General features: G+C 35.1%; 1 pseudogene; it reads left to right on the forward strand.

The window, feature by feature from the left end:
* The window catches only part of LOC149247479 (UPF0613 protein PB24D3.06c-like), a 50,733-nt pseudogene extending 35,480 nt beyond the window's left edge, over window positions 1-15,253 (forward strand).
* The last annotated feature ends 328 nt before the right edge of the window (window positions 15,254-15,581 follow it).

The following is a 15,581-nucleotide window of genomic DNA, read 5'->3' on the forward strand; positions in this document are numbered from 1 at the left end:
AACAGATTTAGTTTAGTTTTCTTACTCACACATTAGTAGGGTTTGATTCTCTTTTCTTATGTAACTTAGATAACAACATTAGGTTAGTGTTGATTTAGAAATTCTGCTTAGCATAGCTGTTTAAATGGTTAATTAGGATATGGCGTGATTTAGCATTGCATGTTGTTGTTTTCCTCATTACTGCAATAGAGTAGCTCTCTTAGAATAAATTTTCTCTTGTTCCATCAAAGAATCAAAATTCTTCTGACTCTATAGAATTCTGGCTTGGAACCCCTAGGGTCTCTTGCTGGATGAACAGTGACAACAAGCATGACCTTCACTTTTATTTGTGCATATATAACTGTCACCTCCAAGTTTGTATGAACCTTGGGTTGATAAGTAAAGCTGGCAGCCCAGGAGTTGCAGCATCCTTGCTGCAATACTGGCGCTCATCACATAAATAAAAAATTGGGATATGTTTTCCTTTATAAAAATTTGATTCTCATAAGGGGTGATAGGAACACCCATGAGAGAAATTGTGAACAACTTTGGTATTGTTGATGTGGCTCAGATTTCAAGCATAATAATCCACTCATAGACCATGCATTTTTCCATTTGCTACATGATACACCTAGTAAGTATATTTGGGTAGGAGACATAAGTCAAATTGTCACAAAAGAAAAGATAAAAGTTGAGTTTCTAAGATTCGGACATGTGGAAGGCTTCAAATTTTTGTGTGATCAGAACTGTGCCATTGTTGACTATTCAAAACTAGAGGATGTTATCTCAGTTGTCAAATATTTAAATGGGAGAAAAATATGCAATAATCTTATTCATGTTAATTTTTTGAGGTCTCAACTTATGAAACAAGTACATATTTTCTCAATTCACCCTAAATATCTTTAGGCACAAGAACAATGGTCAATGTGGTCAAGTGAAATTCTCTTTCTATTGTTATTTTGTGTGATATGTTTTAGGATTAAGTTTTGGATGAGTTTTATTTTCTTCATTTACTCAAAGAATTGCGTTTGTGATTCAACAAGAGAATGATGTGAACTACCCATTTTCATGTTGCTAAGGAAAGAGATGTCCATGCCAATGAACAAAGAATACTTATGGGGATGTCAAATCCAGTAAGGAAGTATACATACACAATTACTCATCCACCTAAACCTAAAGAAATGATGTATGAGAAGATTCAATGATTGGTTGGTCTTCCGTGTGATAATTTATCACAGGAAGTTGAAATTCCTGCATAAGAGTTTTTAAATTCCCCAGTAAGGATTGAGGTTGATGTGTCTTGATTCAAGTACACCTATGATATACTAGTATGATTATATACTATGTTTCCTTTATATTAGTGTGGGTTATGTCAAAAACATGATCGATAGAAGGGAAGGGACAAACAAAGGAGATTGCAGTAATTCTACCTTTTGAATTTCCTAGTACAATTTTGAAGGAGACAATGGAATCCAAAATTATTCAAACTATGCTTATCTTAGTTAATCATTCGTGTGTTTAAATACTATATGAAATCCTCTTAGATGGATTGGATTGTGATTTGTGGGATAATTTCCCTATGCTGAGCAATATTGACAGATTCATTTGTTGTGGAATATCTTGGATGGATAATTGATGAAGGTGTGGCCAAGCTAATATATCTAGGGTCTCTTTTGTGGAAACATTACATGGAGGTTTGCTTAGAAAGAAAAGAATATACTATGCAAAGATCTTTGGCACTCTGTCAAAAATTGATGACTAAGCTTGAATATAACAAAATGTTGATATTATATGTAATTGATATGCGTAGGTGGAATTCACTATTGATGGTGTGTTGAAGGGTATTGAGATCATGATTATTCAATGTTGGAGTTGATCATTGCATTGAGTTTCCAAAATGGTTGAATAAATCTAGTTGTTAAGCATTGAAAGTTGGATATTTCCCAATTGATGTGCATTGGAAGGTAAATGATCCTTGCATACAGAGTCGAATGTCTAGGAAGGAAAATTCTCATTTAGATTTGCGTTTGAGGTAAATTTTTCTCACACTGTCTATTTTATGCAAAACTAAGTTTAGTTGTAATGTCGAGAGATTCAATACTTTGGAATTTGAATTCTGGTATGAAGTTAAATTGAGATCCATGAGGAGTGAATCTTTGGGAAAATCATTCAGTTTATTATCAATTATTTTGGCTCTTATGAAATCTGAAACTAAAGTATAAGATGAATATACCCAGCTTGAAGATAGGTTGTTAATGATGGCAATTAACCTTTGGTATTAAGATCTACAATGGCATGATGAACCCAACACATTATGAACTTAACATGTGAGCTATCAATGCCTATATATAAAATTTCAAGGATTTTCATAACTCACATAATTCTTTAAGGAGTGTTAGCTCAATTGAAGATCACCTACCTTATAAGTAGGAGATTGGTGGTTCAATTCCATTGTTCCCCAATATGAATTAGTCAATGATATTGTAGTTTGTTTCAAATTAAATACTTTTTATATTGATTTATTTGAATGGTGAGATATTTTCCTCGGTTCATTGTTTTATATTGCCTTTAAAGAGAGAAAATACATATTGTTTATATAAAGAAAATATGTCTTTAGTCCAACTATTGTATCTAGAGTAACAAAAATGAAATTGTCTCTAAGAGACCATAGCACTTGCATTATATATTGTCTTTATAGAGACAATTTTTTAAGAAAATAATTTGAGACACTCATTTAAAGACAATGTTATGAAACTAGCTCACAAAAATATATAAAAGATAGATCAACACCTTATAAATAATCCTCTTTGAGGGGCCAACCTCCTTTACATTACACAAATGAACAATTCTTAGATGATTCAAATGAAAAAACCTCTTTTCTATACATAGGAGTCTAAGGGGTCACAATATAACCAAAGCCAACCTAACAATAATAATATTAAGGCGCTCAAATAACAATAGTGGGATTCTATGGGGCACAATAATAACAATATGGGGACAATAGGGGCACAACAATAACAATAAGGGATACAACGAAAATAGTAATGGGGGAATCACTAGTATTATAGGGATCTAACATGCCCCTCTTCTTCAAAAAAGTGTTTTCCTCAATGCTTGAGTATTTCTGGATGCTTCTGTATAAATTTATCATCCTCCCATGTGGAATCTTCAATGGGTAAGTTCTTCCACTTGATGAGATACTTTGAAATTGGACGATTTCGTAGTTGTCGAGTTCTTGTTTCTTTGACTGCTTCAGGTTCCAATATGAGTTTTCCTTCCTCATCAAGTTCTAGAAATATTGTTCAAACTGGAAGCTTGTCACCTATAACCTTCTTTAAGCCTGAAACATGGAAAACTGGGTGCACTTGGGAAGCTGCAGGAAGCTCTAATTTGTATGCCATAGTACCTATCTTTTGCAACACCTTGTATGGACCATAATACTTTGGTGATAATTTATTATCCTTCTAAGTTTTCCTGAGTGACATTTGTTTATATGGTTGTAACCGTAGGAATACCCAATCACCTACATCAAAACTTCTTTCACTATGATGTTGATCTTCCTGCTATTTCATTCTATTCTGCACCAAGGTGATGTTATCCTTTAAGAGTTGGAGAACTTGTTGTTGATGCTCGATGTGATCTTCCATTGCTTGAACCTTAGAATTTCTCTTAAATATGATGTGATGGATGGTGGATGATATCCATAAAGTGCCATAAATGGGGTCATTTTTGTTGCAATATGGAAGGAAGAGTTATACCACCATTCAGCTAGAGGCAACCATTTGAACCATTGTGTCTGTTTATCAGATACAAAGCAACGAAGATATCCTTCCAACCATTTGTTTACTATCTCAGTTTTCCCATCAGATTAAGGATGATAAGATGAGCTATGAGCTAACTGAGTACCAAGACAAGAAAATAATTTTGTCCAAAAAATTCCAGCGAAAATGGGATCTCTGTCGCTTACAATAATATTTGGGTTTCCATGTAACTTTTGAATTATTTCCATAAATGCAGTAGAAACTGTACTCGCTTTAAATGGATGAGATAATGCACAAAAGTATGCATACTTGGTAAGTCTGTCAACTACCACCATGATAACACTCTTTCCTTCGGACTTGGGTAAACCTATGATAAAATCCATTGAAAGCCCCTCCCAACATTGGCTTGGAATGGATAAAGGTTGTAATAGTCCTGGGGTCTTAATTGTTTCAACTTTATTTTGTTGGCAAACCAAACATTCCACCACAAACTTTTGAATATCCGATTTAAGGCCATCTCCAAAAAAATCCTTCTTAACCCTATTGTAGGTTTTTAGAAATCCCAAGTGCCCTCCTAAGGGAGAGGTGTGCAATTCCCTAAGAATCTTTTGTTTCAGTTGTGAATTCTTACATAGGTATAATCGATCCTTGTACCATAAAAAATCATTTTTTCAGCTAAATATATTAGATGTATTGGGATCTTGTTGTATCTTTTGAATGAGTTCCCTCACTTCCTCATCATTCTTCCATTCATCCCTTGCTTCATTTATCCAATCTGGTTTGATAATAGAAATGGCACAAAGAAATGCTTCCACATCCTCATCCTTTCTTGAGAGTGCATCTGCCACAACATTTTTCTTCCCTTTTTTGTAGATTATTTAAAAGTCATAACCCAAAATCTTTGTGACCCATTTTTGCTGCTCTACTGAAGATAATCTTTGTTCTAAAAAGTATTTAAGACTATCATGATTTGTTTTTACCTTGAAGTGCCTTCCCATTAGGTAGGCTTGCCAGCTCTTAAGTGCATGTAGTATTGCCAACATTTCTTTCTCATAAATATCTTTGTGTAAATACTTTCCTTTGATTGGACGACTTTCGAAAGCAATGGGCCTTTCTTCCTGCATTAAAACAACACCAATTCCATTTCCTAAGGCGTCACATTCCACAATAAAGGTTTTTGTGAAGTCTGTTGTGGCTAAGACTGGTGCTTAGTACATTTCCTCTTTAAGATGTTCAAAGGCCTTCGTTGCTTCTGGAGTCCATGAAAATGCATATTTCTTCAATAATGTTGTTATAGGTGTTATTATTCTCCCATAATTCTTAACAAACTTGCGATAATACCCTGTCAACCCAAGAAATCCTCGTAGATGCTTTATGGATGTGAGGATTTTCCATTCCTAAATGATTTTAATTTTTCTAGGGTCTACCTTAACACCTTCATGAGATACAATATGACTCAGATATTCCACCTCTTGTACTCCAAAGAAACATTTGGAGATTTTTGCATATAATTGTTTCTCCTCCAATAGTTTGAGCACCATGTCAACATGTTGGACATGATCCTTCGAAGACTTGTTGTAGATTAGTTGTAAGGACCTGATTCCTATTATTAGAGCCTCAATCTATTATACACTAACAGATCTATTTTCCTGCTGATTTAAAAGTAATAAAAGGAGCTTACTGACCTTCTTACATAGCTTTAAACATTTAACATCTTATCATTTTATCATAAGCAACATAAATTAAGGTGAGCATTCAATTGATATCAACTTAACAAGAGTAGTCCATGGAAAAATACCTGTTCCGGTGGTTGATGATGATACCTTTGTCTTATAGCTCCAGCTGAACGCTCCTTCTCACCGACCCAACCGGATTTACCTCCCAACCAACTAGGAAATAAATTCCTAGCCCAGGAAACCTCCACAGGTTCCCTAGCCCTCTGTGCCCAAGTCCAACTAGATATAGTGTGTCCTCAAGAAGAATGTGCAAAACCAGATAATAATACTTTCCTCCTCTCAAACCCAAGAAACCTCCATAGGTTTCCAAGGTGTCCCAAAATCATAACAAGTCCAAACAATCACAACCAACCCCCACAATCATAAGCAAGACCCCCAACCTCCCCTTTCTTCCTTCCCCCTTCCCTTTTTATACCCTCCTTCCCTTCTCCATCTCAACCACCTCTCATTAATGTCATTAACTTCTCATCCATCCTTACAATTGACTTCTCTTCTCCCAAGTAAGCTAGGAGTACATTTGGAAATGTGACATGAATATAAAATTGAGAATTTAATGGGAAAGGATCATGTCTTCTCGCAAGTAAATCTGAAAAGTACATTTGGGAATGTGAGGTGAATATATATATATTGATAATTAAATGGAGAGGATTATGTCTTCTCCCAAGTAAATGTGAGGGTACATTGGGGAATGTGAGATGTAATTACATGGAGAGGACCATGTCTTCTCCTTAGTAAATGTGAGGGTACATTGGGGAATGTGAAATGAATATATATATATTGATAATAAGATGGAGAGGACTATGTCTTCTCCCAAGTAAATGTGAGGGTACATTGGGTAATGTGAAATGAATACATATATTTTGAAATAATGGAAGGAGACCATATCCTACCTAATATTCAATTTGAGAAGGTAAGTGGGGAATTTGAATAATGGAAATCATGAATTTTATATTAGACCAATATTTCTCAATATTTTCAGATAATGTAAACATTAACAAAATTTGTAGGATAAGATTTAAGTGGGGCATTACATACACCCCTCCTTCAGAAAACTTCGTCCCGAAGTTAGAATGAAAAGATGCAAGGAGTTTGAAAGCATAGCAACCAGAGAAAGTTATAGAAATAAAATCGGATAAGTCCGAAAATGACATTTCTTCCCACCAAGAGTCTCCAATAGATCTATATCTTCCTATCCACCCTGGCCTACTTCCGTTCCCGCCCTATCCATCTTCTGCTTCCTTATCAGTGGCAAAGGCCATACTGACCATTGATAAAACTGACATGGTGGGAGCGTCGAATGCCTCGACCGAAATTTCCCCAGCAGGCATCTGGAAATCATCATCACACGTCTAGGGGGAGCGTTCAGCTGTCCTCCCCATGATTCCAGGTTTCGGAGGATACACGGTGGGAAACACCTCCACCCCTCCTTCAGAGCACGAACCACACTACAGAGCTGGTTGGACTTGTCATCGAATAATCCAGTCAGGTCATCTTGCCACCTGTCATTTGCATTTTACTCATGTCATAAGAGTGCATATCAATTAGATACCAAATGTAATAGAACAATGTACATCGTACCTTTCCTCATTGGTCGTCTCAACCTTCCCCAATGGAATAGTAGATCTTGGTTATCATACGGTTCTTTCCAACCTGTAGTTTAGTTCTCATCCATGCATATATACAACCACAAAATAGATATAGATACATGATCTTAAACATCATGTTTATTAAGCCCAGTGTCCACGTGTCAATTTTTGTTGTTCATACTGGAAATAAATCTTACATTAGATAAATCATAATTTCACTAAGTCATTGATTAGATAAATCATATCTATATAAGCCTATACGATGCAACAATAACTCTGACAAGTCATGCACTAGATAAATTGTAACCAAGTAAGTCACACATTTGGTCATACATCCAACATTTCCATCATCAATACCAAATCCATCAATTGATTTTCACGTGTCCAACCAAATGTGTATAATGTTCATAAATAACAACATGGAACTGCAAAATAGAACCTTAACATAGGTGGCTATCTACGTTAAAAGGGGGCATCATAAATGCTCATTTGACATCCTTGTGGAACCCTTCAATAAAAATTAGAGTTGAAATGGATTCAACTATCCGTCATGGAAAATATCATTTGAACCCGGATATCCTATAAGGTGTTACCAAACCAAAATAATGGCAAGCAACGGATTAGTGCACTATCAATTCCACTAGAAGGTGTTAGTATAAGTTTTATGCATATAATTTCTTTAAAACCTTAGTGAATATGAAAGTCCCACTCTTCCAATTTGATGGTTTTTCATCTTCCAAACCCATTTAGTTAATCTTGAAAATAAAAGACTCAAAACTTCAAAAATTGTTTCCAACATGATTTTCATACTTTATTTTTTTTTGTAAATTGAGAGAATGTCCTCTAAATGTCAAAAGGTTCAATTTTATTATATATTTAATCATTGTTTACTAGTACCAAAACAATTTCATGATATATATTGCAGCTCACAATATGACTAGACAAATGAGAAATAATTAAATGAATGGAATAATTGCCTTTGCCCTGCTGCTATTGGTATTTCCCCTCTAAATGACACCACATTTCTAAAGATGCCTACTCCTTTCATAAGCGGCGAGTGACCACAAAAGTTGCGAAGAAAGTTGAGGGTCCTTTTATCCAAAACTAGAGACACAATATTTTTCAAGACATTTTTATTCAACACTAGAATAAGGGTAAAAGTGTATCATAATATTTTCACTGGTCTTTTATTGACTAAATAAGCTTCCATTGTAAAATCCCAAATTCTCTATGAAATGATATTCTCATTTAATTTAAGATCATTAAAAATAACTATCACAGTAAGCCTTACACAAGTCCATAGTATTCAATCTATGTTTTCACTAGAAAATTCTACCGCACTAGACCATCTTTGTCAAACCTCCATCTGTTATGCACCATGCAATAATTGTTGGCATCCTCTTTTCCTAAACCTTAGGTTACATCATGTCAACGCTTTTTTCTTTGGATTGTTTGCCTGCTAGTTTTATTGTTTTTCCTTGTTATCTGTGCCTATTCATTATTAACTATCTTGATTACTTTCTAGATTTCTTTGTCTTAATAAACAAACAACATGACAAATCATACTTAGTTACAAGACTAGGCTTAGAAGAAACCATTACATTGAATCTCACCATGCTAGATTGATGCATTCTAGCGAAAATCGATTTTTGGAGAGGTTCAATTCAATTAAGAACACTTTAACCAATTAACCATGCCTTAAAAAAAAACTATCAAATGGTAAGGATAGTACTAGATCACTTAGGGAAAACTCTTGGCATGTTTTGGGCTTCGTAGTAACTCAAACCACTCTATACTATATCCCTATGTTTAAAGTAGAGGGTATTTAGATGACACGTGCTAGTTAACGGAAGTCATGAGCATTACAACCATAAACTAAATTTAGGTCTTTGTTGTGACATCCTCACTATATTGCAGATCTGGTGTCTCCATTTATAGGTTCCAAGAAGCTTAACAACCTCATCTGCTTATTTCTATAATCATTCATCTACAGAAAGCATGCAATGTTAAGATTAAAATTTGTACAAAGATAAAGCTTATAATGGCTTTGGTGGGCTTAATGGTTAAGAACATGTATTTCCTTGTAAGAGGTCATAGATTCAAATCTAGAGGGGAGTAGAGAAGGTAAACCTCCACAGACTTTAGTAGTCAAATCACTGCAAGGAGGTGGATCCCTTGTTCCAGAAACAAGGGGTCTCATAAACCAATTTCGTGTTTGGCTTGGCCATGACCTTTATTATTATTATTATTATTATTATTATTATTATTATTCAAAGGGAGAATCTAGCTTTGTTTGTAAAAAGTATTTGACGCAAGCATAACATCAACATAGAACCAACTTGTAGTAGAAGTATGTTGAAGATCTGTTTTAATATAAAGCCTCTTTCTCACTTTTGAAGCCATGAAGGTACGAGGGAAACAATCTTAAAATGTAATGACACTGGGATAATCACAAAGGACTCCTAGCTTCTTTGGAGATGAGCCTAAGCGCGTTGGGTCAACAAGTCATGCTATATATGGGAGCCTTTAAATGTAAAGAAGCTGGAAAAACTATAAAAGACTCCCTAACTTCTTTGAAGATCGGCCTTAGACGATTGGGTCAATATAACATACCATTTATAGGAGACTCCTCGGATCCGAAGATGTGTCCAAGCCTAGGTGATATCCCCTAACTGTAGTCGTTTCAGTCTAGCCAACAAAAGAGCAAATTATTTTCATGACATGAAGACAGTTAATCACTTGAAGATGGTTATTTGGAGAACAACTTGAAGATAAATATAATCTTGTAAGGATATTGTCACCATGCAAGAACTGTCTAATGATGAGATTAATTAACTAGAAGACAACTGCTCCCATGGTGATGGAGGTTTGAACTAGAATTTGTCAAAAACAATCAATAAAAATCAATAATATTCAAAATTGCAAGAATGCGAGCAAGCTCTTATAGATAGTAACACTTAACAGAGTTCAGTAGAAATTGAACTACTTTTAGCTCCAATTCCCTTAGAGAAAGAAGAATCGAGAGACTCTAGAGTCTAGAAAGCACGATTGGGCCCCAAAGAAACAATTTATTTTCTGTCATGGACTATTACTAGCAACATAGACCTGACAGCAGAAACAGAATGAAGTCCCATCCGTTAACTAGGGAGGCCAAACACTATATCAGCTAATAATGTTGCCTGGAGTAAAATGCTTGGCAATGAATCTCTACATATCCATCCAATTTGTATGTAGCTTTGGCTGTACTCAGGTTCTTTATTTAGCTTTTATGGTCTATCACGTGCAAGTTTCCGAGTTCTATTTTGCATATTAAGTTTCTTCCTGCCCTAGAAAACTAGAAAATTGTTTGTGCCTGAATCCCTTTCATTAACAAGGCACACTTTACAGTCGCTACTGCAATATGATTTAATCTTAAACATAAAAGGAGGCAACGAACTATCTATATGAATGATCACTGATATCCCTCATGTCAGAAAGTTGCAAAAAGGGACTATAAAGAGGAACAAATGTGCCCCCCTGAGCTTGATAACAGGCCAAGGAAAAAGGATAGAACTGTGCTCCCACTCTAAATCTCGGCAGTTCTTCAGCAAAGGATAAGCATATTGTAGAGGGCAACATTCCACAAAGTTACAAACTCGTGATTGGACTGCACTTCAAAAGGATAAGGATATAAAAAAAAATGTCTCAGAAACTATAACTTGATAAGGATAAGAAGATTGTAGATGGCAACAATCTACATATCGAGAAGAATGTACATCATCATTGTCCCCGAAGCAATGGATGGATCTCAGTTAAAGTCTCATAAACAATAACCTGCAAGGATAAGCAGATGAAAGAGGGAAAGGATCTACACAGACATCAGTGTAAAGTAAATCATCATAGGCTCTGAAGCATACGACGAAGATCAGGTAAAGGGTCCAAAACCATACACCAATACAGATCAAGCAGGCTGTAGAGAACAACACCCTACAGGACCATAAGTAGAACATACATTATTGATGTTCCAGAGGCGGAGGATGGACATCAACAAAAGATTAAAATACAGTAACCTGATATTTATGCAGGTAGCCATAAACAAACACAGACCACACAGGGAAATAAAGTCCATTGAAGAATAAGCTTCTGAATTCAGTTTGTCTAAAGTGATGCTTTCTGCAAGTTTCTGGGCCAATTTTTTTTTTTTGCCATGACCACTGTATCCATTGATGATCATGACAATTAAACCAGAACTTGCTACCACACTATACATCTTCATGAGCATGTCTGACTAATGGATATGGGTCAGTCAATAGTTTTTCCACCATTAGGAAACAACATCATAGTAATTGTGACTACATCTCCATCCTATTACCAACAAGCTACAAAATTGAAACCTGTTTCTAAAACAGAGATCACAACTGATGATAAATACTATGATATGAAATTTTAATTACAAATAAACCAGCAGATACTAAAAACCATTTCACCAGTTATGGAAACGAGTTAGGCCACGATTTTTGTTTTGATTTTGAGTTAGTAAAGTTTAGGGCTCAATACTGCTCTGTCATTTTATTCTGCCAAGTGATAGTGATCTGCACTATTGCTGATATTCTGGGTTTGAAGCACTAATCTGATGCAATGTTGTTGGCAAGCACTTTACCCAGAAAGCATTGAGTCTGCAAGGCTGTAACCTTGAATTTGGGCCTCAACTAGCCAATTCAAACTATGCTCAAGATGAAAGAATCTTAACAACTTTAGGTTGCATACAGAGAGTATGCAGATTGAAGCCGGCTATCAGATTTTCTGGGGTAAAGTGCTGCCTATTAGAGCACATTGATTTTAATGGCACAATAGAGTAGGCATAGAGTCGTGGTGTTGGAGAAACAAGTTACCTTGGCCATTTTTACAATGGATCAACACTGTTGAATTTACAATTGATCAACATTATTGCATTTAGATACTATTTTGCGAAGAAAAGTTTGGAAGAGAAGGATTGATTCATAAAGCCATCAACTCCTTGGGCTGACATTTGGTATGCATTCATACTCATGTACATTATTGCAATTGCCATCCAAAATGAAGGAGATCTGTAATCAACCTATGCCGAAATTTCAACGCTTCATCAAATGCATTATTTGACCGACATTTAGTTTATCACGCTAACAAAGGCTTGTATGCATGAGATCATGCTAGAAATAATCACATGCACTTGGGCAGATCAACTTCCATTTTTATGAGAATTGGTTGAGCCACTCCAAATGCATATGGCTATGCTCCTGCGTTGGTTTGGTCACCTACCACATTAAATTTGCAAGGGGCAGACAGACTGTCTAGGCAAGCTGTTGTTGACACTAAATAGCTTTTTACATTCTCTTTCTTTTGAGATTTTTCTTTTTTGTTCCTTAGATCCAAAAGGTCCCTTCTTTATTTTCTAGTGGATGCTTTTGTGCTTATTTGTGAGCACCTGCAGATTTTGAGTTCTGGTTCTAATTGTAACAATTTCTTTGCTGGTATGGCATAGGAATTATTTCTCTTATGCGGGAAAATGATCAATTGTATTTTTAGCATTCTCATATTAAAATTGTCATATTAGGAAGACCAATCAGTTTGATTAAGAAATTAATCATAGCACCTTCTCCCTTATGAAAGTAAGTCAGAGTACTAACATAAAAGTATCATAAAGGTGACTTTAAAACCTAGGATCTAAATCAAAAATACCATAAGAGCACCCAGAAAATTATGAAGACATTGCAGGTTCCATTTCAGTCTTGTTCTTGCTTTTATAGGGTGAATTTTCCCTGATATTGTTATGGATAAAATATTAATTGATAGTGTAAAGCTATGGTAATTAGATTTCAGATTTTTTTTTGAAACTAAGTTGGTGTCATGAAAACTACAATGGGTTTATACCATGACATTTTCAAGAGGTTTAAAGTTTAAACCTTGACAACCACATATGTTTAAACTTTTTACTTTGATTCTAAATTAGAGAGGGAACCTTTGGCATGCTATATGGCTGTCACGAAATTGAATTCATGTCAGAGGCAGACCTTCAATTGTGATGGAATCATTTTGAAAGCTTGAGTAGTCTGGAAATTGAGAATAGCCATACCTTCATTCCTGGTTGAGTTCACAACACTGTCACCTAAACAGGCTAAATTCCTGTGAAGCCATCTAGACCTCTAGTCACTTAACTCTTTTCCACATTTTCAATTATTGGTTTCTAAATTCCCTTCTAGTTTCAATATAGCTTCTCATAGGATGAAGTTCAGGTAAAATATATTGTACTCTACCCACGTGTATGTTAGAAGTTTGTGCAATCACACAAAGTGATTTGTATTTATGGCCCCTTATTACTGTTGAGTAGCTGCTAAATATGCTTGACCATGCTAAGATATATATATATATATATATATATATATATATATATATATATATATATATATATATATATATATATATATATATATATATATATATATATATATATATATATATATATATATATATATATATATATATATATATATATATATATATATATATATATATATATATATATATATATATATATATATATATATATATATATATATATATATATATATAGATATATATATATACATTTTTTTTTTTTGAGCTGCAATCAAAGTCGAGGTTACCTGATATTCTAGTTTTGTTTGATTTGGTATAGTCGTGATAGAAAAGTGTTATGAATTACCAGTCATGATATGTTGTGGGCTATGCAATTGATCGTGTGCATAAACTTTTTTTTCTTTTTCTTTTTTTTTGCATTTGCTTGTGCAGCAGTGCAAATCGGGGAACAGCCAACACCAACCCCTTTATTCATGTCAGCATTAGAGCAGTATTCCCTGAGTTTCCTTGCAAGGATAGAGTATGCTTCTAATGATCCTAAGCTTGTGGTCCTCTTTGATTGAACAGAAGAATGCTCTGCAATACTGCTAGGCAAGTTAAAGCAGTGTCTATTCTTATAGTGTTTGGTAGCCTTGCCTCTATTCAGACTCCCATTCTGGAAACTCGTTGAAGGTTCTGGTTCAGGAGTAATCCTATCTTTCATAAAGCTGCTACTAGGATCAGAAACTGGTTTAAAATGTCTCCTAATTCTTTCACTATAATCCATAAAAGAAGTAATGTCATACAGGTGGAATTGAAGGTTCTACATATCAATTTTCTCCAAATATGAGTTCAATTGTAGGTTTCAAAATGGAGGGAAGCTGTCAAAACGACAAATTTAATAATGAAAGACACAGTAGTGAGAATTACATTCTTGTTCACAGAAAGATCAAATGCTTTGCATGAAAAGAAAATTTGCTTGGTGTCTAGAAAGGATAGTGTTTTGGTTGTTATCACTGTTGAAGCTGGCATTTAAGTTGAAATTACAGATTTCAGAAATGATTCCTGATGGTATTTTTTTTTCTTTTGAATTAATATTGTATATGCTTGAATGCATTTTCATTTCTTTTTGATGGTATATACTACCCACACCTGGCATATTGACGTATGGGTAAGATGATGTTGTTTCTTTGGATTTTGTGGTCCAGACCGGTATAGGTATCTGTAGCCTTTATCTATGGCATTAGAGGCTGAGAAATGGTCCTTAGTACAGCCTTTGTTATCATCATCTGAATATTATTTAGGATATGGCACTTCAAGTCTAAAACAAGATGCATTGGAACTTGACCAACTTATTAGCTACCTTATTAACAAAGAAGGATCAGAGGGTGTAGTGTTGCTTGGTCATAGTACAGGTTGTCAGGATATCGCGCACTACATGCGATCAAATACTGCTTGTTCAAAAGCTGTGCGGGCTGTAATTTTACAGGCACCTGTTAGTGACCGGGGGTACAGAGCCACCCTTCCTGAAACTGCAGATATGATTGACTTGGCAGCAAGCATGATAAAAGAAGATAAAGAGATGCATTTGATTCCTAGAGAAGCCAATCCCGATGCTCCCATAACTGCTTACAGGTGCTATTCTATTTGTGGATATATGCACGATGATGATATGTTTAGTTCTGACCTTAGTGATGATCAACTACAACAGAGGATGGGCCATATGTCAAATACACCATGCCAGGTGATCTTCTCCATGGGTGATGAGTATGTGCTAGAATATGTCGATAAACGACCTCTTGTCCAAAGGCTTTGCAACTCAAAGTGGCTTGGGAGATCAACAAATTCTACAAATTAGGCTAAAGCAGCTACTGTATATGGACAAGAGAGGCCTATATTCACAGTGGGAAACTACAGTAGCATAGAGATGAAGGAAAGCCTGCAATGATAAACATTTGACAAAACACCAAATTTAAGAATGAACATGTGTACTTAATAGTTAATTATGAGTTTAGAATCTAGATCATATATCCAACTTTGAAAGCCATACAGAATAGTGTGATTGGTATTGAATGCAGAGTGAGCAACGATGCTCACAGGTTCGACCCTCGATGGTGAACATGTAGGGTCTCTTTTCACTCATTTTCTTTTCCAAATTTCTCAAGCTGCAACATGATACACAATGG

The sequence above is a fragment of the Pinus tabuliformis genome, chromosome 7 (genome assembly GCF_031772625.1).
Source record: "Pinus tabuliformis cultivar Carrire ecotype Pingquan chromosome 7, CPIR1, whole genome shotgun sequence".
Lineage (NCBI taxonomy): Eukaryota > Viridiplantae > Streptophyta > Pinopsida > Pinales > Pinaceae > Pinus > Pinus tabuliformis.